Raw genomic sequence first — 27,369 nt, 5'->3', positions numbered from 1 at the left:
GTGTCGTCTTCAACATCTTCTTCAAAGATGTTGGCCGGTGGGGGTGCCGATAACTGGGCCTGCAGTCTTGCGGCCCGACGTAGCTTGAGAGTCTTCTTCGACCGGAACTTGGAGCAGGCCATACACCTGGCCTCGTCGTGGTCCGGCGACAAGCATCTGTTGCACACTGGGTGCACGTCGAGGTGTGAATACTTTGAGGCACACACTGGGCACCTCTTAAACGGAGTTCGTTCCATGTTAAAGTAGTCTGGAGCGTCGTGTAGGCCCGTCCGCGCCGACAGCACGCGGAAGGGCAGCAAGTGTTCGGAGCCGATGAATAAACCAACCCGAACGATAGACAATACCGACGCGAGTCCTAAAGACCTTTTGGTCTCAAATAAGGAAAGTTAAACAACTATCGATTCCGACAGAGGGAACCGAAACACATCCGAACCCAATGGCGGAAAAAAACAATCTGGGGATGGAGGCGATGCCCATGCGCACTGTAGTCCAGGGGAGGAGCCACCTATCTCGTGATACTTCGAAGACTCTTCCAGGACAACAATGTGCAATCATCCGGACCCAACACTAGGCGGCGATCTATGCACAGATATGAATTCAGCAGGCCACATGCCTCGAACTGTCGGTTTTTAAAAGTCGGAATGGTCTGGCCGTTTGCATCTTTCATGTAATCCATAATTTCCAGGTCATAGCAGCCCATGAATTTATGTAATGCTTCTCCATAACTGTTATGTCCAAAGTGCAAATCGTCCCATCCAGCATTATTAGTGATCCCACAGACCTTTTGTGTTGACAGTTCACATAATGTAAGATTAAAATCACCCACCCAAATAAAACCAAAAGTAACATTCCCTTCTAGACATACATTTTCAATTGTACTGGCCAGGTCGGTTACAATTTTCACCCTGGTGTTATCAAAAATATTATTGTAATAGTTTAACAATAGGATATTATGCCCTTTGTCTTCCACGAGCCAAAGAATCTGAACGTGGTTCCCCACAGTGATATACTTTTTTATTACTATTGGACGTTGTATGGAAACTAATATCAATAGACCACCTTTTGCTCTCCCTGGCCCAGCACCCTGCGCTGACAAATTATAGGAGACAAATCCCTCATAACTGACTTCTTACCTGCACCATGTTTCTTGAAACAAAAAATGTCATAGGTGTTAATAAAATTCGACCAGCCTAGAACATTCCCCTTAGATTTTAGTCCTGCAACGTTCCAGCTAACAATTGTAATCCCTTTGCCTTTGACTTCAGTCTTGCTGCCGTTTAATTTCAGGCAGTTGGTGGACATCCAGGTAGCCAGCTCCTGCATGCAGGCCCAGAAGCTGTCCACCGCAACACTGGGAGCGCGCGATAGGGAGATGACCAGCTGCGTGTCATCGGCATAGGACACTATGGGCTTTCGACGATAGGTGCCACCGGAGAGACATAAATATTGAACAGGTTGGGCTCAGGGACGAGCCCTGAGGCACGCCCTGGCCCAAACCAATCTCCCTTGATTAGCAGTCTCCCTGTCGAACCTGAAAGCCTCTTCCTGTCAGGAAAGACTGGATCCATCCAAGTGCAGCACCTGATACCCCTCCATCATTCAGACACTGTAGCAAGGTGGTATGGGCTACAGTGTCGAATGCTGCGCTTAGATCCAGAAGGATGAGAGCCATAGTCTGGCCCTCATCCACCCCCTGGCGTAAGGTCTCCATTGCCATCAGTAGCTCCGATTCAATAGAGTGGCGGGGACGGAAACCAAACTGGGTCTCGTGCAGGAGGGTAGCCTTTTCCACGAAATCCATCAGCTGGGTATTTACAGTTTTGTCCGCCACTTTAGCCATATAGGGTAAAAGGGAAATTGGCCGGAGGTTCTCCAGTTTTTCGAAGCTGATGTTAGGCCTCTTTTGGAGAGGTAGCACTACCGCCTGTTTCCAATCTCTGGGCACAGTCTTGGTCCTAAAGGAGACATCCAGAAGATGTCTAATATACGGCTCCAGAGCCGGTAGACTGCCGACTAGCCGTTTTGGTGTCGTTGGATCCCGAGGGGAGCCTGACTTTACTGATCCACAGATCTGCATGAGAATCTCCGGGGATGGGGTGACAAAGTTGGTAAGCATATGTTGGTCCCCCCTATCCCTGGGGGATTCTACAAACTCAGACCCTGTAATAGGCCTTCCTAATCAACCCATGATAGGCGCGCCTCCCAATTACATATTTTTCCTTGGCATCCGTGGCAAATGCCCCCCGCCACTGCCTTTCAGCACGCTTCAGTGCTGCTTTAGCGACCCGAAGCTCGTCACTATACCACGGGCCATTTTTTTAGTACGGCAGCCCAATTTTGCAAAGGAGAGTGGGGCCGTGCAATCTAGTGCCTCGGTTATGCGCTTACAGAGGTTGGCGTTAGCTGTATCCGCATCATCCGCCCCTGGGCTTCCCCCTCTAATAAGTGCCGCAATAAACTTAACATGGGAGAAGGTGGCCCATCTCTGCCTCGGGTGATTCAGGGGCGCTGGCTCCGGGAATCTAATCCCTGGAAAACGTATGGTAAAAGGTACCAAGTGATGGTCCTACCAGGGAATAGGAATAGGAGTCAGGGCATCTACTTCCCCCCAGTTGGCGAATATGGGGTCCAGCAGGTGTCCTTGCTGGTGGGTGGGATCTTTTACTTTCTGATGCAGCTGAAGGGCACATAATACTTGGCAGAGGTCCATGGCGGCTTTGTCCATGGGGTCATGCAAGTGCAAGTTAAGGTCCCCTAGCACCGAGAACTTGTCCCTGCGCAGCGCAGCCTCAATAATGCCTTCTACTAGGCCTTCCCCAAACCTGGCCAGAGGGCCAGGGGGGTCTATAGATCAGGAGACCCTTCATGGTGTAGCTTTCGTTTACCTTAATAGTAAAACTACCCGCCTCACTGTCCAGAATGGGGATGTACTCTAAATGGCACCGTAGGCGTTGCTTGGCTACAATAGCTATTCCCCCTCCTCTACCGTTGGGTCTGTCCTGCCTAAGCATAGTGTAGCCTTCTGGTAACGCCTCCATTACATCAGGGAGTGAGCACTCATCGAGCCAAGTCTCTGTGAGAAACACAAGATCCCACTGCTTATCAGTGAGTAGATCGTAAACATCCAACTTATGTCTCCGCAGAGAGCATACATTCAGCAAGCCACAGGCCAGGTCGTGGTGCTCGCTTCCCACCTCCCTTTCTAAGTTGTAGGCATAATGACAGTGCCCACAACTCGCATTCTCCTCCACCCTCATACTGTGCAGACAGGGACTAGAGGTGACATTACGGAGGGACAGCAGCTGCGTTCTACTCCATTGTAAGCGTCTTCCCAGTGGGGCATAGGGTCTGGCCCTAGCCCGCAAACGATCGCGGACGGGCGCAGACAGGCTTGACTTGAGCGCGACTTCGGCACGCCTTCGTCGCGCCCGCTGCGCTCGTCCGCTGCGCTGCCGGGTGGGCATCCGCCTTTTATCTCCCCACAGCGTCAGCAACACTAGAGCGCTGCCCGTCCTCCCCTGCGCACCGGAAGTGGCTTGCTCGGACCTTCCTCGCCCTCTGTAGACGAAGGAGACTGGTCATTGATGGGATGGTTTTGGGGACTGCTGTCCAAATGGGGATGGAAGACTCTGACATTCCTTGGTATTGTTTTAACCATCCTTTTCTCTTGTTGTCTTTGCATCCAGTGTGGTCCCGCCATTTGTAGTCTTTGTGCTACTATATGTGTACGGAGACATGTCCCGAGAGAAGTAGAGAATAATAAGATGATGCTACAGCAACACCTTGATGACCTAATGAATATCGATATAGACCTAAATTCAGATTAACATGAGTCTTAGGTTATTGCCTACGTAATGGCAAAAGGAGGGTCTGAGGTTTTGTAATTCTCGGGTCTGACTCCATTTTGTTCTGTGCCACCATTTTGTGTTGCCCTCACGTAGGCCTGTGAAGGTAGCCTGGCGAATAAAATGGCCTGGCCTTCTTAGTTCATGTATACATTAACTAGGTTTCTTTTCTTTTTTTTTTTGTTGCAAAACAGAAATAGTATCATTAACATCATCAGTCACATATCCATATACATTCGTAGGGTCTCATATGAGTACAAAATAAATGGGAAATGGCAGAAGGTGCAACAGCCCCTCGAGGTCACGTTGTGAACCCGGCAATCCGGGTGACTTGATGAAAAGGAATATACATGTATCGTAAAAAATACAGTTTGCATTTTATGTTTTTTGTTGTGTATTGCATTTAAAAAAACTTAAACAGTAACAAGTGCACACATAGCTCGGCATGTAAATGAGGTAGCGTCATCAGTATCTCGCATCACAGTCTATCAATAGAGGGACCAATCAGACGTTCCTAAGCCCCCCGCCTCATTCCACCCCCCCATACCACCCTCCCAAGGCAAGTCCAGCCCGCTCCAGTGTATATCGCCCAACAATCATCCTCACACCCAATCAGTGGTCATCTTCGCTCTCAGATCCCTCGAGATCGTCCTCCTCCAGTGGTTCACATATGTCCCCCCTATAGGAGTTCCAGGGCTGCCAGACCCCGTTCCATTTACGCGGGTTATCCCTCAGTTTGTACACCACCCTCTCAGTCAGCATGAGCATGTCCATGTTGCGGATCCACTGAGCCAGTGTGGGGAGATCAGCCGACCCCCACTTCTGTGCTATATCCCGTTTCGCCGTCACCAACCCCACTGTAGTCCAAGTTCTTGCATAAAAGGTGAGGTCGGTCGGCCCCCAGACATTCAGCAGGCACAGCCGCGAGTCCAGAGTAAGTGAGGTGTGTAGTGCTTGGGCCATAGTGCGCAAAACTCGTTGCCAATAACTAACAATCAGTGGATATTCCCAGATCGTGTGTATGAACGAGCCTTCTGCCCCGCAACCCCTGAGACAATAAGGATGATCAGCCCTGTGCAGTTTGTGTAATGTCGTGCGAGTGTAGTAAATCCTATGCAGAATTTTTAACTGCACCAGGCGGAATTTGGAAACTAGGTTTCTTTTTGACACCGAAATGAACTGTAAGAAACTGACCTCTTCACCTGAAACTGACCTCGCAAAGCCAATTTCCCTGATCGATCTTTGTCTGAGATTGCCAATCAATGTTCAGGACATCGTTAACTTTTAGTTTCCTTGCAGATGCATTATCTTGTTCAGCATCTGTTACCGTTTCTTTTTTATGTTTCTTCATTACATGGGTTATGCTTTCAATTATAGGTTTATGCGGCTTATGGAGATTGAATTTGGGACATTCCTAATAATTAACTTTTGGGTTGGGATACTGTAAATTGAGTTTTTGTTATGTGATACTTTGTTTGAAAATGTACCTTATTGGCTAGAGTTTTGTGCAGTGGGTGTACATTTATAATGTGAATATTGGGTATAAAAGGAGACATCTCGCCTTAGTAAAATGAGCAGTCTCTTGAGAATTTACACTGTGATGTATTTCTAGGATCACTGTTACTAGCTGCAGCTAATAAACTTGGTCTCTGATGCCATCCAGAAGTATTCTGTGTCTCTGTATACCAAGACAGGTGAACTCGAAGATCTTAGGCGTGCCCCTGACGCCGCTGGGTTAAAACCTGGTTCTTCACGGTCTGGAATCTTTTTCTGGGAAAATCTGTTTTTCTGTTTTTTTTCTGGGAGCTGGCCTTCACATCAAAACTGCTCCCACACTCCTCAGCTTCAGGAAGAAATTAAAGACCTGGCTTTTCTCACGGTAAATTTGTTGCCACAGCAGCATTCTGTAGACTGAGCGCCGAGACACCTCCGGGTATTTGCGCGCTATAAAAAAACGCAAGAAACATAAACATAAACATGTGCTTTAGGATGTGCATCCACCTCTGGAAAGCCACATTTACATTTTTAAGCTGCCTTTGTGGAAGTGCTTGATGAAGCACCTTTCATGGAGTCAACCGCAGATAGGGGGCATTTGCTAATTTCCAGTGCCCACCTCATCTCTTGATCCTTCAGAAGCTTTGAAAGAACGGTTTAATAAACATCACAACATCACAACATGAAGCCTTGTGCACTCGATAAAGGCAATACAAACATTACTCATGTGAGTCATCAGTATAGCACATTATCCTTTCACACAAATAGTATTTGAAAAGCAATTTTTCGTCTTTATCAGCCAGGATGACAATTGGTGACAGAGAAAAAGTCTTCATGGCCCAGAAACTGTGATTTCCCAGTAAAGCACCCCAAACCCATATTATAGTACATTGAAAGATGAAGATAAGTCTGTGCCCCATGGCAGACCAATAAAGTAGAAGGATAAGGGCTGTGAAAGGTAGAGCAGAGCTCTTCTCGGAGACACCCTCATACATGATGTGCAATAGAAATCTGAGCTATGCTGGCCTCTAGGTGGAGTAGGAGAGCTTGACACTTCCACCTCACTGGCAAAAGTTCAACTTGTTTTAAAGGAGGTGGATATGCTATTAAACAATCACTGCTCCAGAGGCGTATGCCCACTTTGGCACTTTTTATTGCTATTTTAAGTTGATGGGATTCCCAGCCTGTCAACAGAAAAGGACTCAAGCATGTAAAGAAATGAACAATCAAATGTTTTTCCTAAAGTTCTTAGGAGTGCTTAAAGCTGTATATGTTGTGGAACTTTTAATGATTACTAACCCTCTACCCTTCTAGAAAACCTTGAATATGCTTAATAACTGTGCCAGGCTCACCAGCATTCTAGATATTACTGCATGGAAGGATCATAAGTGAACAACAATGTAGTTACTTGCAAAGCAACGCATCTGGAAGGGTCTGCAAGTTTCTTCTTTTTAATTTTTTTTATTAATTTTTCAAAGATAGGAAAAAGAAAAAAGAAAATATGGTAATCAGCATTGGTATCACTGATAGTATGATTTTAAGACAACATCTTATATTCTAGGGGTTACCAAAAAGACATAGTCCTCATTCTTGATTTTGGGCATTTTTATGGCCATTAAAACCCAAGCAGGCACTTATGGCTCTTCACTTGGTCCTCCCCAGCCCAGCCACCCCTTGCGACAATTCTTCATGTTCTTACCACCTTATCTTTCTCTCAGCATTGTCACAATGAATCACAGAGATCCTTCCAGGGGTCCAACATCTTTCTGAATTTCTGGGGGCATCCTGGTGCCTTACAGGGGGGCATCCTGGTGCCTTACAGATAAAGTCCTTTGCTTGCATACACCAATCCATGTTCTGAGCCCAGTGTATCTCAGTGGGTGTCTCATAGCTCCCCCATAAGCCTACGATTTTTCACCTGGTCACAATCAAAGCAATATTACAGAGCAGAAATGTGTATCAGGGCAATGTTTGGTTCCCCCAGATTCCCAGGCCCATCACCTGCGTACTCAGGTCCCATTCTAATTTGGGGACTCAACATTTGGTGGTGAAATCCTAATCCGAAACGGTGTCATTTTGGACGTTCTCATAATATGTGTACTAACATTCTCTATTGATTGCGACCCCGCAGGCATTTATCACAATCTGGTTCTGGTGTAGTAAACTTGATGCAGATTTTAAGCTGAAGCAACCAGAAACCAGCACAAATTGCAACCTCCTTGGGTTATTTAAAGATGTCATCCCAATCAGCATAATCTATCATTCACATGTCCTGTTCACATCTATACTGGAGTCTAGTCAAGGGTTGCTGGCAATTGGATGATAAAGTTTTATAGATCTTGTAGATTGCATGTTTATGTAGTGGGCTCAATAAAATAGGCGATTCCTCCTCTATATGCTACATCTGGGTGACATATTTAGCTAACAAATGGCAGACTGTAGAGATTTATAATATTGGAAGTCTGCCAGTTCAAACTGCGTTCAGAGTTCACTTCATGTCAACAAGCCATGCGTGTCCCGTATATCACCAATTTTGGAGAAACGCAGCAGGTTCCATTGCTGGAATCCCTCTAATTTCACCAATTCCACTAGGTCGGGCCGAGTTTTCCTTGCCATCTTGTCTTGCGGGTGGCAATTCTCTATATTTTAATAACCGTATTCATTAGGGCTTGCTCATGCCTGGGGCTCCCTCTTCCATACAGCTCTCTCTGGTATCCATATAGGGCCATGGCCTACCAGTCCGCCCCTAAAGAGAGTTCATTTGGCATGGCAAACATCCAGTCATTGCCTACCAATAATTGAACTGCCAAATGTAGTTTCAAGTCTGGCAATGTAATCCCCCATCATAGGAGCTGCACATCATTTTATTTAAAGCAACCCTAGGGAGCCCACCAACCCATAATAGGAATCACACTACATCACTAACTATATCAAAGACAGGAATTTTGTGAGGATAATCATCTTATATAGCGTCACTTTACTCATCAAGGACAAAGGAAGCTTTCTCCATTGGGCCACATCTTTTTTAAATTTTGAAGGTATCTGGTCCAGATTATGTTGCATGAATTCTGTAGGATCTTTGATAAAGTATATGTTGAAATATTTAAATCCCCCTGTCAACCACTTTACTGGGCAATCCTTCTGTGTTTTCCACTTCCCAGGTTGATGCACAGCTGATTTATGCCAATATATATATATATATATATATATATATATATATATATATATATATATATACCCCCACGTGTCTTGCAAACAGAGAGTAGTTCAAGAACCCTAGGGATTGAGGGCAGTTGATTTGCTATGTGCTATGTATAACATGTCATCTCCATACAAACAAATGACATCCGCCCAATCCAGAGTCCCAAGGAAGGCCCAGAATGAGTGTGTCTCTCCTTAACCACTCTACCCATGGTTTAATTGCTAATGCAAATAGTAGCGGGGAAATCGGGCATCCCTGCCTCGTCATCCTATTTAACTGAAACTCCCTCAATAGCATTTCATTGCCCTGGACCCACACCACTGGATCTGTATACTAAGGACCCCCAGCAAATATGGCGATTCGGGTCAATCAAATTTATTTTCTGCATTCAGTGATAAGAAGATTGCTTGTTCCTGTGCTCTCTTACTTCTATCCATGGCTCCGTATAGACGTCACAAGTTAGGACGGTGGCCCTATGTAGCATAAAGTCTGACTGATATGCCGCAATCAGTTTTTGGATTACACGGTATAGGTGGTTAGCCAAAACCTCTGCCGATAATTGAGCTTCAATATTGAGCAAAGAAATGGGCCTATCTGACACCCAGACTTCAAGTGGTTTACCAGTTTTATGTATCAGAACAAAATTAGCCGTTCTGTTATCACTTGGGAAGGCTCCCCTGATACAGTCTCCTAATACAATGGAAGCAGAGATTTGCCCAATTTTTAATGCAGATATTAAAAAAAATTCAGTGGGAAACCCAGGGGTCCCCAATGTTTACCTGCTTGCCATTTGTCTAAGGACTCAGCAATGTCTGTTGACTCCAATTTGATTGTCCAACTGTTCCATGTCTTCATGGGGCAGACTGGGGACCATGATATTCTCTCAATATAGATGTCCAAGTGGCCCTACTGTTACCCACAGAGTGTTAGCCTTGTTTAGAGCTCCAGCATTCTCATTGTGGAGGTCGAATATTGCTCTGCGTCGAATGTGAATAAGGCAAGGAGTCTCCGTTTGAACTTTGCATTCTGGCAGTTTTCATTTTCCCATTAGAATGGCTGATGGGTGTTTTGAAAGCTCTGATCTTGTTAATTAGGCGGAAAAGTACTTATAGAATGTGCACATCCAAAAGCATCTTAACACAATATAGTAGCGGCTTGTGGCTGTGTCTGGTGTCCTTGAGCAGAGGTGAGAAGTCTCATATTTTATCACATCACAGCAGAGCATTCTGGTGTATTTTCAAATGTTCATGTCAGTTAGCTCAGAGAAGATCCTATATACTTCAATAAAAAGTATAACTTAGCTCTATAATATTGCCAAAAAGCAGAACAGTTTCTTCAGCTTCTTGCAAACTTTTAATGTGCACCTTCTTTTTTAGGTCGTGCTATGGTGTGAGCTCTGCTGTCATTAAAACATCAAAAAGAAATATAAATTATAGAGAGAGTGGGCTCCTGCCTTTGACTTCCATATGCTTTCCCTGCTTTGCCAGTGCTTGGATGGGTTGGCTATGAAGGCACTGGCATTTTGAGGATGTAACCTTTTCCCATTTGTGCTCCCATTACATTGTTGTGATGGAACCAAGCAGCCATTTTATTCAACGCAGACACAATATGAAGTGCAGCTTGAAAATGAGACTCATTTTGAGCTCTTTATTATATGTACTTTACTGGCAACAACTACTAATTAATGGCTTTACTGCTTGCTGTTCGGAACCCTTTACCCGTCATAAAATTAAAGGCATAGTGCGATTTATTAATTGCCCTAGCATTTGTTTTAGTTTGCCGTCCTGACAAAATGGTTGATCTGCAACGTTTTTTGTTCAATAAGTACAGATGTGAGGGCATAGAGTTTTTCATACCGAGCAATGGAAATACTGGCCCTTTACAAAAGTATGTACGATGCAATACTTTGCAGTGTGTGACTTTTCAGTTTATCACTTTCTACACAAACATCTTCTGAATTTCTCAATCTCAATTTCATAACACTCTTCATTGGGGCTACAGCTTAACTCTGCTAATTCAATTTGTTCAGCAAATAGGCTTTTATTAATCACTACTAAAATGTATTATAGAAAAGCACCTACATACAATTCTATTAATACATTGTATGGTTTAACTTCTCGTTTGTGACTGGATTTTTTTTGATAATTCATGCTGTGAACAGTGAGCAACAAGGGTAAACGATCTACAGCATCAAATATAATCAACTATTCATCTAAAGAAAGTGTTCTTGATTAATAAGAGTATGTTTGTGCTTCTTCACAGAAAACGTTTAAATAGCAGACAAAAACGTTATTATGTTCTCCCAGACTGAACCTAAATAGCTATATAACATATCTACCATACCTAACCAACTATACATACTATCTGTATGTAATTGATGATACAGGCCTGCTTTCTAAGCTGCCATAACCAACCTAACATAACTGCATAACAAATCTATCTTCCATACTTAACCAAGCCTTCCTAACATACAATAAGAAATTTACCTTAATTTTTATAGCCATTACACCAATCTACCATAGCTAACCAAACGATCATACCTAATTTATCACACCTATGTATCAAACTTACTTATCATACTTCACCTAACATACTAACTACGGCTGACCTACCTTTCATACCTAAACTATCATATCCAACCCAACAAAATTAACCCACCTGCAATGCCAGACCTACCTATCTACCATAGCATCCATAACTACTATTCCATGCTGTTGTACATTGATTCTTCATGTAATATGGTTGTCTGTAGTCTTAGTCCTTTCTTAGTGTTCTCTCATTCTCTGTCTACCACAATGCCTATGTATGTTCTTACTTCCACCTGAGAATTCTACTAGTGTCAGTTGATGGTCTGGTCAGCTAGCGAGGTTGTGTGCTCAGCTGTGTCCTACAATAAATCTACATGTAATCAACTAGAAGTATCCTGTCATCACTTACCATCCTATTTACAACACATGCCTACCATCTTACCTACCTACCATGCCTACATAACACACCATACCTAACCTACATGCCTAGACTGCCTACCACACTTTACCCACCATATTGAACCTCTGCAGTGCGTATAACTTGCACCTGCAGTAAGGTGGCATTTTTATGAACAAGGGGCAAGTTATCTATGAGATTTTTAGTAAGGGCTTATGGCACTGTGGCTTGCAACAGACAGCACTTGTGTTGAACTACAATGACTTCAGTAATGGCCCTAAGGCATGCAGCCTGCATCGGGAAAGTGAAGGGCCTGAAAACGTGAATGCTACAGTTTCTTTAAAAATAGCTTAACGTATTGGTCTCGCCAACGACTATTTATTTTAATAACAGGACCTGGTGAGATTGATGTCAGGGTTCGTCCCTGGGATCCCGAGAGCGCCACTCCAGGACAACCGGTGGAAGGGAAAGGAAAAATGTGCTAAGCGAAAACAATGATTCTTAACTGCTACCCCATGTTTTATTGTTTCATTTCAAGTCAGGATTCGGTCTGCATTTCCCGACCCCTTCTCAACATGTGCTAATATAGAGAAGGGTAGAATTAGAGTTGAAAGGTGATGCAGATAGAGCAGGACAAAGGGCTTTTTATCTAGTCTCTGTCAATAAACATTATAGGCAGAGCTTGGATAGAAAAAGCAAGTTATCTCCTTCTATATTCGGTGCAGGAGAGATGGAGGTCGGCAAAGAAGTGTGTAGAAATTCTTGTCTACTTTCAGACAAGAAAAGACTGAGATTAACAATAACTGCCCTTTATCAAACTCCTGCTTCCTAAAAAAAATGAGTGGAAAATCCATTGACTATATGTCATTCATGAGGCAAAAGAAACCATCTGCTAAGAGATTTCACACATACTGCAACCAGAAGAAACCTCTTAGGAAAGCTGTTCTTAATCACCCGGTTAAATATCTGAAAAGCCGTTTGTCGCATCGAGTGAGACTTTGTCTTGCCCTATTTGTTTAAATATAAATTGTTTGATGTATTGTTTGAAAAAACTGAGACTCTTCTCTGCAGAATGGCGAAGACAACACTTCAGTTCTAGAAAAAAACATTGTAGCTCCTGCTGATTTACGTAGAACTTTTTCTTAGCTGACAGCAGCAAATTTTCCTATTCTACAAAATCATAAACATGTGCATTACACATTATTGGGGTGATTTATATGTAATGTAATGTAGAAGTAGCACTAGACAAGGTGTAACGTTTTGTTTAAATATCTGTAAAACATCTGTGTGCGTAGGTTGTTTGCTATGGCATTCACTCTGCCAACTATTCTGGCCTACATTTGCCTTTTCTGAGATGTGGTTGTAATAGGCTCTGGCAATCCCGCTACCCTAACAGCAATGGAGTAATGTTAGCCAGCAGAGAAGTCCACCGTGTTGGCAGCAGTGAACCATTTACGCTAGGGATAACACTCTGTCGCCACGGACGGCGGTTCATCTAAATAAGTAATGTAGTACTTGATATCTCAGAGAGATACACCTGTCGACCACCTTCACTGGCAAATATATGATATTTCCTAACATCTTATAATTTAGACATTGTTGCACAGAATGTATTTCAGTACCAGATGTAGAAAAAGAGATCTTCACCCTCGTGTCTGAGAGGTGCATTTTTTTCACGAACACATAATTTGCACTGAGTTCATTGATATCTGAATGCCTATTTATTACACAGTGACCACTTCTATGAGTTCACCTATATCAAAAGAGATACATCTGTCGACCACCTCCACTGACAAATGTACGACATCTTAATAACCCCTATCTTACAATTCAGACATTGTTGCACAGAATGTATTCCAGTGCTAGATGTGTAAAAAGAGATTTTCACCCTCATGTCTGAGAGGTGCATCTGTTTACGAACACATAATTTGCACTGAGTTTATAGATATCTGAATTTTTATCATACAGTGCCCAGACTGTACTAAGAGCCGTGTCTCGGCCATATGTATAACTGGTATTGTGGCCCACGCCGGAGTATCTGAATATCTGAATGTTTGCGTATCACACAGTGATCAGTTCTAATATTTTGGCCGTCAGTCCACCTATGTCAGTCTGTACTCAGAACTTTATCCCGGCCATATATATAACTCTTATGCTCATAATGCGGCCAATGATGTTGTTCACTCTTTTTAGCCCTCCGAACATTCGGTTGCTACCAGCAACGCTCTGGACTCAGTGTCCTTTCTTTGTCTTCACGACTATCCCGGAGTAGCCTTTTAAGCATTAAGTTGCTACTAGCAACACTCCGGACCCAGCGTCCGTTCTTTGTCTTTATAACCCATCCAACTGGCCACGCCCACTAGTTTGCAGTCAGCAACAGCGGGAAGGCTGCGACTTTGAGCTCCGTGAATTTACAGAGAAGGTGAGATTATCCCCTCTGCGTAGACGTCCCCACACACACTATCGAGGAGGCCTTATCTCACCACCCGTCCCCCTCCTGTTTTACTACTTTACAGATGTGGCATACTTGATGCGATCTGTTTTGACGCACCGCCGATGTGGAGATATATGACCAACCAATGAGATACTTCCTATCTTCACGGGCTGTTAAGGTAAGCCCTAATCTTCACATGATGTCGGTTATTTACCTTTGTAATCGTAGTTGGTCCACTAATACTAGTCCCCCTGCCCACAGATACTACGTATGGAATCAACGTGATTAATGTGGACATAGCCATGCCACTTGCTCGACTTCAGCAGGTACGTTCTCTTTGTTTTACTTTTGTCAGTGATTGGAGCCCTCTAGTTTTCCTACAGTTAATTCAGATTGTTTTACCCATCTCATGCAATCCTAGTCGATACTACTGATGCCTCTTTGTCATCGTGAGCCAAGCATCACATACAGGTTAAGCCCCTGGATCCTCAGGGACCAAAATAAAATACTCTCATTGGACTAATTGGTTTCCCCTGGCCTAGTCAGGACACCGGTGCTTGTGTCCGTCAACCTATATACGTTTAAACAAGATACCATTTACGGGTCATATATAATACTAGAAATGTTCAATTGTATCAAGTTTTTGATTTATCTTGTCCCTTTTTTATATTTTATATAATGTACTATTCCGAACAAGTCGCAAAACAATTTTTGCCCTAACATAGCCATGGTAATATCAGTAGTAACGTGTTTACCGCTCACTACGGTAACTTTACATTGATTGTTGGCCCCCAAATTTATACTGTATTGTTTTTATATTTCTAGATACTGTAGTGCTCCTTTGTTGTTTACCCTGTCCTGATGAAGACCCCGACGTAAGGCAATAGACACGCCTACACATGTAGCGTGGGGTCGAAACGTCGACGGCTACCTCCATCTCTTGTTCAGTTGACACTCCCGCACTAATTCGAATAATTCTGTGTCAACAGAAATTGTTCTAACCTTTGGGATATGTTATGATCCCCTGTTGTTCGGCTCAGGGATGTGAAGCCATGAAACTGTATTGTAATTTGAATTAATTTCGCAATACACAATTTGTCACCAACTTTATTTCCTCACTGTCCTTTTCCTTCACAGCATCACGCTATCCCACTCCCAATTCCTTTCTGGGGCACTGTTATTTACCAAATGATACGGTTCATTCATTGTGATTAAGTGACATTGTTTGATATTTATTTGATTCTTATACAATAAATTCAACCAAATGTATTGAGCTCTACTGGGACCCTTCTTTCCTACACCATCTAAATAAGGCGGCACTAGTCCATCAGCTTGGCAGAGTACTTGTAAACACTGCCACGGAGGGATGACAGGAGTCCCACTAATATCTAAATCAGGCACTAAAATTCAGATCCCAGTGGGGTATCACAAAATGTGTAAGAGCAAGCATGTACGCAAGTCTCATCAAAAATCACATACAAATTGAAAATGTAAACAACAAAGGCTGGTCAGGAAGGCAAGTAATCACTAAGACAGCAGCAATGCATCTTCTGATTATGCCCACAGCAGAACCCTGCTGGGTAGGTGCAAGGGCAAAGCGCAGGATGTCTGATAAATGCACCTTTGGAGCCTGTGCACCATGTGATAAAGCTCATCCGTACTTTGTGCGGAGGTGGCAAGCTGACAACATGTCCTCGAACATCTCTGGCAGCAGATGGAAGGAGTACAGATGCCCCTGCTAAATCTGCAGGCATAGAAACGGAGGTTCCAAACGTTGTGGTGCAGAACCAGCTTCTCAGACTGGGAGAGGAGGTCTGCCCTGAGAGGTAGTTGGAGCGGAGGACACAGGCAGAGTCTCAGGAGATCTGCATACTATACCCTCCTTTTCCAATCTAGGGCTTCCTCAAAACTGGAGGAAGCAAGGGTATGGGTGGAAAGGTGTAGTGAACTGGAACATTCCACCTCAACTGAAAAGCGTCTTCCCAAAGCTCCTTGCAGCGGATCCTAGAGGGAACAAAACTGTGGATAGTGTCTGTTAGTGGCAAAGATGTCTGTCTGAGGGACACCCCACTGGGCATAGATGCTCTGGAACACCAGTGGGCAAAGATGCCACTTGTGGTCGGCAAGGAGACGCCAACTTACGCTTTTGGCTCTGATATTCAGAGAGGCTACCAAATGGTTGGCAACCAGCCAGATCCTAAACGTACATGTCCAGGTCCGGAATCTAAGAGATCCCCAAAAGTGAAGATGAGACTCCAAACCTCCCTGCTTGTAGACATGCATCATAGCCATAATGTCTGGAAAGATCTGGAAGGACCGGCCAGGAAGGGTGCACAGGAAGGCCTTCAGGGTCAGGTGAATTTCCCGCAGCTCGAGCAGACTGATGTGAAGAACCTGCTCCTCTGGAGCCCAAATGCCTCTGATCTTCAAATTCTCCAGGTGTGCACCCAACCCGAGGGTGGTTGAGTCTGTGCCACTGTGGCCATTGCTGGAGAGAGCAGAAGGACATCAGAAGTGAGGTGTTCCTCTAGCGACCACCAACTCAAATCTTTAGCATCTTGAGAGATCCTGGCGATGACCAACAGATCTCCCACATGCTTGATTCGCTGCTGATGAAGGCACTGCTTGAGAGCCTCCTGTGCCAACATGTGTGTGTGATCAGTAGACTGCAGGAAGCCAGCAGACGTAGTAGGCAAAGATCCACCAGGACTGGAACTTAAACGCCTCTCTAAAACATCAGAACCATTTTCTGAATGTCCTGGACCCTCTAAGAAGGAGGGAAAACTCTCCAGAATGTTGTACCCAATATTTCCTTTATGGACAGGAGGTACTGAAAGGGCTCTAATTGACACATGGGCCATCAGATGGAAAAGTCCAAGTTAAACAACAGGTATGCTGTTGTCCGTAGGTGATCCAAAACCAGCTGCAGCAAGTCGGTGCTGGAGGCTTGCCATGAGGAGCTGAATGGTGGGAGGGTGAACCTACTACCATAAACACAAACTGAGCCCGAAGTGGTCCAAAAGGGCCCAGACGTGCACCAAAGCGGACCTCAGCTTGCCTATCATGGCATGTAGCAATTGTGCTGGGAACTCTGGGTAACCAGACATGGATACTGGCACCAAGGGTGGCAAGGCGGCTGGCATGGACCCTGGAGCCAATGAAAAGGCTGATAGGGTTGTATGATGGTACAAGGCATGCCTGAAGAACGCATGCCTGTACCAAGCGGCCTCTACCACGACCGCTTCTTTACCATGCATGCCTTGTCTAATACCCTCACTCACACACAACGTTTTGCACACGTGATGGTCCAAAGTCTCAGGTAAAACACTCCAGGATACATGATCCTTCAACGCATACAACTTCTTGCACATCTGACGGGACCAAATTCTCATATAAAACACTCACAACCCTGCAACGCACACAATTTCTTCCACACTAGATGGGACCAAAGTCTCAGGTAAAACACTCAAGGGTAGACTACCCCACAAGGTACAAAATGCCTTGCACACCTGACGGGACCAAAATCTCAGGTAAAACACTCCAGGGTACACAATCCCACAACACACTACTTTGTGCATACCTGAAGGGACCAACAGAATTCTGCATAACAAATGCCCCACAACTTACAAAACTAGGGGTAAAAACTCTAGACCTCCACACAAGCGTGGCAAATACATATATGAATGAAAGGAATGATAGCATCAATAAATCAGCAGGCTATAAATAACACACTCTGACAGCAAAATAAGCGTGGCATAACACCCATACACCACCATACTGGGAATGCAAAAACATCCACATGCAGAGGATCAGACTTGCATAAAAGAAACACATCTAGGCAGAAATTAGATATGGCATGAAACAAAACAGGGAAGCAGAATGATACCAGAACTTGAAAAATACATAGCATAGCATCATCACCAAACTTATAATGGCAAAGGATAAAAGTGACCAAAACCATCAAAGTCCTCCCCCTCCCCCTGAGCGATTTCTCACCTGAATAAAATTAGCACAATATTACACAGTTCTTTTGCTTAAAGGTACCGCAGGTTGTATCGGGTCCAATTGTCCATAGCCGGCTCACGGCTTTGCTTGCCGTCCACTTTAAGAAGGTAACACCAGCCAGTCCTTCCCGTATGCTGCAACCACTTGAGGGTGATTCTAGTCTTCCTGTGACGTGGACAGGCACCACTGCGCAGACACACCTTGGCAACACACATCACAACGCGCCTGACTGAACGCACCCTCCAATACTCGGCATGAGATCAGGACACTATTCCACGCCCTGCCCATGACAAGCATGACCCTCCCATGGCTACAAACACCTCACAACAGCAGCGCAGCCACATAAATCCTTTCCTGCACAGTGCAGACTCACCCTTCCATAGCTGCATCCTGGGAAACAGAGGACGTGTGTCACATCAATCAGAAGTTGCAGTTTAAACTTCACCATACGCCGTAGTGTGATGCGAACAGGCGATGTACAGGAATTTATATAGCGCAAATCACCAAGCGGTTTCTAAGCGCTTGCTTAGGGAACCCGTCCTGGTATTCCCCTGTGAGATAACCCCGGCAGGGTATCCGCAAGGTGAAAGCCAGGCATCCCGCCGCGAGGGGCCGTTGTGGAGATTAAGCAAGCTATTGCCCAGAGTCGCAGAGTGTGAACCCGTGAATCGAGTAGGCACCGGAGCGAGAATTGTCGAGTCCATGGACATTTTTTTTAGGACTCAAGACCCCGCAGAGCCGGGAATTGAACCCTGGTCCCGGGCTGACCTCTGCTTCCAGGTCTGCCTCCTCTAACCAGTGAGCCACACTTCTCCACTAGGCGATACGCAACACCAATCCAAAGTACCCTGATGTGTGACGCGCATAAGATCGACACACGTCACACAAATACCAATCCAGGAATCTCGAGGCAAGTAACTTGCAGGCTCATGAGCTCCCAGCACGAGCGGACATCGGAGCTTGCACTCACTAGCTTATATACTCCGCCTACTCTGACACGCGGCCACTGTGCAATCTTGCAGCTCGAGACTTTGAGGTGAATAACTTTGAAGGTAAATGCAACCGCAATGGTGTACACACTCCAATTAACCGCATCGATGCTGCGGCGATTTTCGCGCTGTGCGGCTTTTTTTTAAAAGCCGCGTTACATGACGAGCTCAGCTCGTCATCAGCACAGGCCACCCGTCGGTGATGACGAGCTGAGCTCGTCATCAGCATCGAAAGGGTTAAGTTGGAAAAGTTTATAGAAATACCTGTAGGCGTAATTTGTGTCCAAATGAGTGCTACACCAAAGTCCCTTTGATGAATTAAGCACTGCCAGATCTGTCAGGACTTGCCACAAATTTTTCAATAGCGCTGACGGTTAATTTCATGTTCATTCTCATGTAACGCTACCAGCAATCTCCTCTGCTGTGAACTTTACGATGGCCTGTTGAATTGCCCTGGACGGTGGGGATGTCACGTGACATTCTTCATTAGAGGCTTGAATCTCTGTTCATTGGAAATCTTCTTAGTTCCTCTAGTTACTTTCCAAATTTTACACCTGTTCCTCATGCACAGTTTCTTTTCCTGATCATCGCCAGTGTTGTAATGGAAGGAAGTCCAGTAGCCATAGTGTAGGCTGTAGAAGGTGGTTTATGAAGACTGAGTTACAGTCAGTTCCAAGTTACTGGTAAGATGGTAAGAAAGCTGTTAAGCAAGCCCCACCAGGAGCAGCCTCCTTACTGCTCAGCCCATATCTTCAACTGACCCTCCTTCCAACACAAACACTCAACATTGTTTGTGACCTCACACACTGGGTGAGCAGCGGGGCTTGTAAGTTTAGGGAGGATGCATTAAGTTACAACAACTACTTTTTGAATGGGCGGTTGAGATAACCGGGGCATCAATAGCCAATGGTGAAAAGGTCATCACACCCTATCTCCGAGTTGATGGTCTCTTCTGCTAGAGCAACTACCATAAACCTTGGTGTAAGTCTCTTCCTTCATAAACTTCGGTGGCTTCCTGCACAGAAAGGACTCACTGACATTGTGAAAATCAGCTACCAAAAACTACCCGCTGCACCGTGTCCATCGCTTGAAGCCGGTCTTCCACAGTATACGAGGAAGAGGGACCATGATTTAAGCTCATAAGAATTTCAAAGGTGAAATGAAGACGCCCTTTCCTGAAAGGGGAGGCATTAAAAACTAAGCCCACGTAAAAAGGAGGAGCCCACGCCAAACCCTGACCTGCATTTTACCAATAGACAGAAGGGACAGAACTGGGCTGGGACGATTGGTCGCACATTGGTTAGGGTTATTGCGTCATTAAGAGACACATGTTTAGGTCCTTTACTAAAGATGAGAAGTGACAGTATTTTTTGGAAACGTGCTTTTCCGTCCCCGTTTGCAGTGTAATCATTCCCAACCAGTCCCGAGAGGGAGACTGTGTCATAGTGATTTATGCATCAGCCCTTCTGCCTCAGTTCCAACGGATGAACCGAGCATAGTTTTAAGCAAATGTCTAGAAATTATTTTGCAGGAGCAACAAAAGCACGTTGTTTTCAGACGCAGGATTATCCAAAAAGCAAATTTCCCTTCAAGAGGCTTCTGAAGGAGAAGCAGCCACTTCTTATTCCGTGCATGTCTGGGGTCTGGTAGCCATGCACTGATGAGCAGCTGTTCACTCTAATCAGAGCCCCGGTTCCACTGTCCAAAGCTTCACACATGGCGGGTCAGGACAGCAGAGGCCTCCCAGACCCATTAATTAACCTGCAGCCCGCGCTGCAGGCAGGCGGCAGGACATCTTGTCTGCATACACAAGGAGGACGCGACAGATTGCACGCACATTCAAAAGGGCCCGCGCGCGCTGCAAACAATGATCCAGGCTATTAAAAACGGGGCACACGGAGCAGGCTTTTGTTTAAGGCAGATGGAGGGCGAATATCACGACCCATTTCAAATACTTTATTTTAAGATAAATTGCGTGGTACAAAACGGATCGATCTAAATACCAAATTCCTAAAACGATTCTAAGGGAACCATTGCACTTAAAATGTGACGTTCGGTCTCACATTCGCAAAAGCTGCAGGCCCCAGAAAACTGTACAACCTTACCAGAAGAGCTACCTTAGTGAAGTGTATGGGTGGGTGTGACGGGAGACGGGAGAACGTGCATGCGTCACAGTTCCAAATTCAAAAGTAAGCAGATGTATACAGTGATATGGACCACCTCCACCGGCTGCACTGGTGTGCCTTTAACATACATTTTACAAGCGCCGCCCAACCTCAGGGGTGTGGGCTGAATGGCCGTGTGATGAAGTATCTTCTGAACATATCGCCTCTCCCATACAGGGGGAGGCGGAGTGATTGCATAACATGCTCGTCTTTTTCTGCAATAAAAATTATTTTGGAAGAGATTTGAAGAGCGGGTACAAGAGAGTAAGTAGAGGCAGGTTTAAGGATTTGAACATCCCTGTGCAAAGCCACATGTTACATGTGCTCCTGGCACAGGGTTGGAGGGTTGGTTAAAAAAAAAAAACTTTTATGCAGGGCTTTAAGTGGGATGAAACAACTGGGGGTGGGAATCTCTCAAAGGGGCATGGCCAATGTAATTTAAGGCGTGGCTTAAAAACGTAAGCTAAAATTCTGCTTAGCAGAGGCGCACCTAGAGTCAAATTTCATGGGGGGGGCGTTGTCTGTTAAGAATTTTTTTTGGGGGGGGGGGGGGCTGATTCTTCAAGCAAAAAGCAGAGTGGAGTTGAAGGGGCCCTAAGAAGGGGTGAAAACCACCAAAGCCTCATTAACAAGCAAAAGGTCTTTAAAAGACCTATGAAGTACTCGGGTGCTGCTGTTTGTGCACCCGGGAAGCTGTCTCATCTCGGGCTGCCACACAAGACGTGGGGGGGGGGGTCTGAAGCCTTTGAGTTCAATTGGCGTTGCGCATCTGGTGCTTAGCATAGTGTGCTGCCCGTCTTGTATTTTACTGTTTCTGTCATTGCATCCAGATATATGATACAACAAGTACCTTCATACCTACAACAAGCCAGGGCGATTGGCTTTGTCAATGGTTGTTATTTACATAAGATAAATAAATAAGCATCAACTATGGCATGTATATAATATTGAAAAATCTTCCACTTACAGTCCTGGTGACACCACAACAATGTTGCTGCTCCTGAGTTTAAAAAAGAGAAGGGAAATCCAGAGAGAAAATGACTCTCTTTAAAGTATGTCCCTTCCCCTACAAGGCTCAACTGGCATGACGTCATGCGGAACTCCTCCACTTGTGAGAAGTGAACAGTGTGAGCATGCGCACATGACATGCCTGCTGTCACTGCAGTCTGGAAGAAATGGACCGGCTGTGCCAGGGCACACAACAGAGCCCGATAGAGACCTGTTTCGAGGCCCCCTTTTAAAAAACTGCTGGTGCTTAGCACCGGTGAGACTCGGCCCACTTAAAGCCCTGCTTTTCTGTGCATTCTGGTGTCTAGCTGCTGTTGGGGTTCAAGGCAGACTGGATCTGCCTTATGTGAGAGACGCAGAGATGCGCACACATACTTACCAATAACTCACACCTGTTATCCACAACATTACTGGAGGTTTCATATGATTGGAGGCCCTGACAGTAAAGTAACTTAAGATAAGAAATACAGCTTTGTGTTTTTGTCTTTAAATGTTCAGGGGGTTGTTTAAGATTGTAGGAAAGTGGAATATTATGTGGTATGGCTGGGTGGCCTTACCATGTAATATCACAATACCCCAAATAAGGTCCTTGGATTTACACTAATAAATCCTTAGCTCAGTCCCGGTAGAGTGGCAAAGAGCATGAAGACTTTTCTAGAGGAATATGTATTTCAGAGTACCAAAATGTACGATAAGTAATTGACACGACTTGAGAGATATCCAACAATTTTTTTTATCTTAACAGCTTGAATGCGGCACGAATTCTGCTGCGGTGCTGGCAGAATAATGAGTGGGCAGGGTTCGGACGGCCCCCGGCTGTCCTCCGCACACGCCCACCGTGACGTCGGATGGCCGGGGGCCGTCCGACGCACGGAAGGGGTTAATTTAGACAACAAAGTGAAAGGAATAGCATACATATAACTGGAGATATAGATTTTTGAAGCAATAATAAATCAGTGCAGTAAATTGCATAGACAAAATAACATTGCGGTCAATGGCAAAAACCATTAGTGACAATCGGTCACTTCCAGGTCGACTTATGTGGAACCCTTACAGGGTTAAGGTCATGCAGGCTCCAGTACCAGGCCACAACTGTCAGATCAATTTTACCTAGCCCATGGAGTCAGCATGCAGAGGTGTTTTGGCTGCCCTTGGTGCTGAACAGTAGCCTTAAGTTGTGCGCTTACACAGTGATACAAGAAACAAAATGCAAAAACACAACAGGTACACATCCGCTGACGTCGTATGATGGTTGCATGGTGCTCTCTGTAGATGCAGCATCCAGTGTGTGGGTTGGTTACTGGATTGGTGACCAACAAGCCTTGGCAGCAATAAGCACAGAGAAAAGCTTCTGGACATTCACTGGGTTTGGGGGAGTAACGTAGTGGCCTGAAACTACGAGAAGACGAGACTACAACTCCCACAATGCACTGGACCATATGGATTTGGGTGATCCCTCTTCGGGCTCGATGGCTAACAAATGTTTATATCCGGCGAGTGTTTTTACCTGCAGTTTGCCAGCGACTAGTGCCACTAGTCCAGGGAAGAGTGAGAATGAGAGTGCTTCTGGCTCCCACTGGGGTCCCTTTCTTCCGGAGTTTCGAGTTTTAGCCAAGAAAAAGGGTCGTTCAGCAAGTTCCAAGTCTGTTGCCTCAGGGACAAAGTATCCCTCTTTTCCTCTGTGCTGTGGGCAGAATCTTTTGTCGGCAACACAGGTCTTCTCTTGGCCCTTCTTTGAAGTAAGTTATTCAGACTGGCGGTTCTGGTGTCCGGGGAGGTCCTTTATATCCTAGAGTTAGGGGAGTTAATTGTGTAGGAGTTAGTAGCCAATGGGCAGCTAGTCCCTGCAGCCCGAGGTGACCACATCCAGTGGTATAGGTCAACTTTTCTACCCAGAACTCACTATTTCTGAACTTTTAAAAATGGCAGAATTCTAATTTAGGTGTACAGATCAAGCTTTCCACCATAGAAGTGTAGCCAGCCTTCCTGGGAGTGTACACCTCCTACATATCCAATTTCACCCCTTGCCAGGGTGCAAGCACTCTTGGAGCAACAGGAGGGCTATGTCCTCCTCAGGGGGACAGCACCGATGCATATCAGAGGCGGTGCAGCCTTTGAAGCTCACAGCCTTGATGTACTAATTCAATAGCCTGCTTGGGAGGAGGAGGGAGGTGTGACCTCTGTCCTGCCCAAGCCTTTGTTTTCAACTCCTGAGAGTGATCACACTGTCTGGCAAGAGGTCAGAATCCTGTCTCAGGCGGCAGCAGGAGTGGGAAAGCACATGCTGGTCAGCCAGAACAAAGTGAAGCTGGAACAACCAGTTGGAACACCTCCAAGGTGCCACCTGGGTGCATGCCAATGTCACCCAGGGCACACGGATCGTGTCAGGGGTGCGAAAGCACATTGTTTGATATCAAACATGTCATTTTAGTGGTACCATAATGAAGCTGCCAATCTCGAAAGTGCCCGGTTCGCAGCCTATGCTATCCTATGGACAGCTAACACTGATAGTAGTTTCCGATGAGGAACACCACTAGAGGGACATATAGGCTTGCACTTATATGTCAACACCTTTAATTTAATGCACCCTGCCTCCTGGGCTGAGGAGGCCTTCCTTAGGGGTGCCCGACATATATTAAAGACAGTGCATTGACGGTACCATACATGGTGAGGGCACAGTCGAGTTTGAGCAGTTTACACTGCTCCTGCAGTCTGCAATGGCAGGCCTGCTGTCAGTAGTTTGCCTCGGTCACTCAGGGTGGCACAAAACTATGCTGCAGCTCTGGGGACCCCTTTACCACCTATGCCCTGGGTACACCTGGTACCATATACTATGTACGCATGAGGGGGTAACGTCTTTGCCAATTTGGGATTACCAAGTCAACCACAACAGATTTAGGAGAGAGCACAGGCACTGGGGTCTGGGCAGCAGACTCCAGTGTACTATCAAAGTCATAACCATCACCATTTGAAGGAAAAAGTGGGAGGTGACCATACAAAAAGGGCCCTTTCCTGAATCGATGTACTGGTGATGTTTCTTTCTACTTACTTTAGGCTTGTGCGGCGCCTCACTGCCTTTAGGGGTGAATTATATACCATTTGTCCTGTTCAATACTGCATTGCTTTAGGCAGGTCTTCATCCAACTGTATAGCACAGGGACACAAATTGAGCAACATCCACAGAGCTGTTATTGGGCAAAGCTGATAGAAATGCGATGGGTTAAGAGGGCAGGCAGTGTGGGGGAATTTGCAAATTGAAAGCACATGTAAGGTGCAGCAGAAAGGAAGGAATATTATTGATAAAAACATAATATACACATTGAAGGGCATGTGTGTGAGCAAGAGAATGATACCAACCACAACAAAATGGGGAACAGATGGTACCAGCTGCCTAGGGGAACTCTGTCAAGTATCTATGTATTTTCAATAACTCTTACAGGCTTGATTTTTTCTGATGCTGCATACAAAAGGATTACCCCGTCCTATTGTCCTGCGTGATATCTGACCACAATAGCCTTCCTCTACCCCAGTATTACCTTGCAAAAGGCTCTTCCGCACAGGAAGGGCAGGAATCTTGAGCCTCCATGCCCAAAGAGTACTGGCCACTTGTCGAATTACTTACTGCAGATTGCCATGCACACAGCACTTCACCCACTAGCACTAACCCACTGACAATTGTGCATGCAAATAAGAGGAGGATATGTCCCATACACCAGTATCAAATGACTAGGGACACTGGAATTATGCACCATAGACGGAACAAACTATGTGGGTCTGGTTGATCAAATTATGCAACAGGATTCAAATAAATCCATCATAATACAGCAAGTTCTCAAGCTAAAGTTGACTAAATTATGCAGCAAGATAAAAATGTATGCAGCACGTTCACAGGCAGTATTATCATGCCATTTTGTCATTACAAAATGTGACAAGTATAGGCTCATGTTCCCAAAAATTAGTATATATTAACCAAACTAAAGAATCTTACAAGACGGCCACAAACATTTACATTAGCGAAGGCTAGGACATTGGGAGGAATTTGTACAGCAACACCTGGTGAAGGTACGGACAGACACTCATGTAACAGCATGGCAGATGTCGAACACAGGAATGCCTCTAGCCAGGGATATAGGTGCGGCTATCACCCTCATGTAATGAGCTCAAAAGAACTCACGAGTATGCTTTTTTTCCCACAGTACAGCACAGCTTAATACAAAGAACCACCTCTGGGAGCTGATGCCACTCATGATCGGTAAGATGGCAACTGCTGAGTTTTTCCACCCTGATGTTCAGGGACCCATCTAGGCGACTGGCCTTCAGGGAAATTGTGTGTGGGCCAAACCACAGCCAAAGCTTAAGAGCCTCCAGACAAATGGTGTGAGATCCCACTCCACCATGCGTGTTGCAGTACCACATGGCAATGATGCTGTCCGTTAGAACGTGAACTGCTCTGCAACGGACAGACAGCAGAAAAGCCTTAAAGGCCAGGCATAGGGCATGCAGCTCCAGAAGGGTGATGAGGTGAAAATGCTCCACCAGAGATCGCAGACCTTGGATCTCTACATTGACCAGGTGACATCCGAAGCCAAAAGAAGATGGATCCAGCACCTATCATGTACTCTGTAAATAGCAGGACGAATGGCCTGCCACATAGCAGGATTGAATTCATCATCAACTACTTGGTCTTGCGCTGCAACTTCAAATGTGCACATGTTGTTTGAGAGGCATTCCCAGTGGTGGGCCCATTTAAGGTGAAAGTTTCAATGCAGTGCCTATAAGTGCCAGTGAACATGAGGAACAAGCAGTATGCACGAGTATAGAAGACCATGAAGCATTAGAACTACTGAGCTGGAACCAAGGCATGAGCCTGAAATATTGGTATCATCCCCTGAATGTAAGTGACTCTTTACAGAGGCTAAGTGGCTCCCAAAGCCATGTGAGGGATGGATTCTATCAAAGGAAACCTCTCCATGGGATGAGGATAGCATGTGGGCTCACTGACTGAAATCCCCACGGTGGACTGCAATGAAACTTTCTCTTTCAAGTGGTCCAAGACTGTAAGCCTACCTTTAGCAGCGATGTTATCATGTATTCCAAACATTTGAAGATGAGCTGCGACTACTGACAAGAATTTTGTGAACACCCAAGGGACCGAGATAAAGCGGAAGGGCAGGACGGTGGAACTGGAAGTGCTCAGACCCCACAAAAAAGGGAGGAAAAACCTGTGGGACTGGAAAGTTCGGTACTTGAAAGTATGCATTCTGAAAGTCTTTGTACACCATCCAGTCTCTAGAATCCAATG

At 45.3% G+C, this 27,369-nt stretch overlaps 1 protein-coding gene across 1 annotated transcript in view; it reads right to left on the bottom strand.

Annotated features, from left to right (window-relative positions):
* Window positions 1-27,369, bottom strand: part of PPA2 (inorganic pyrophosphatase 2) — a 560,296-nt gene that overhangs the window by 185,274 nt on the left and 347,653 nt on the right. The gene's annotated exons all lie outside the window — the stretch shown is intronic.

The sequence above is a fragment of the Lissotriton vulgaris genome, chromosome 3_1 (genome assembly GCF_964263255.1).
Source record: "Lissotriton vulgaris chromosome 3_1, aLisVul1.2, whole genome shotgun sequence".
In the NCBI taxonomy this organism is placed as follows: Eukaryota; Metazoa; Chordata; class Amphibia; order Caudata; family Salamandridae; genus Lissotriton; species Lissotriton vulgaris.
The sequence above is the reverse complement of the archived record's forward strand: the minus strand, read 5'-3'. Positions and strand labels throughout refer to the sequence as shown.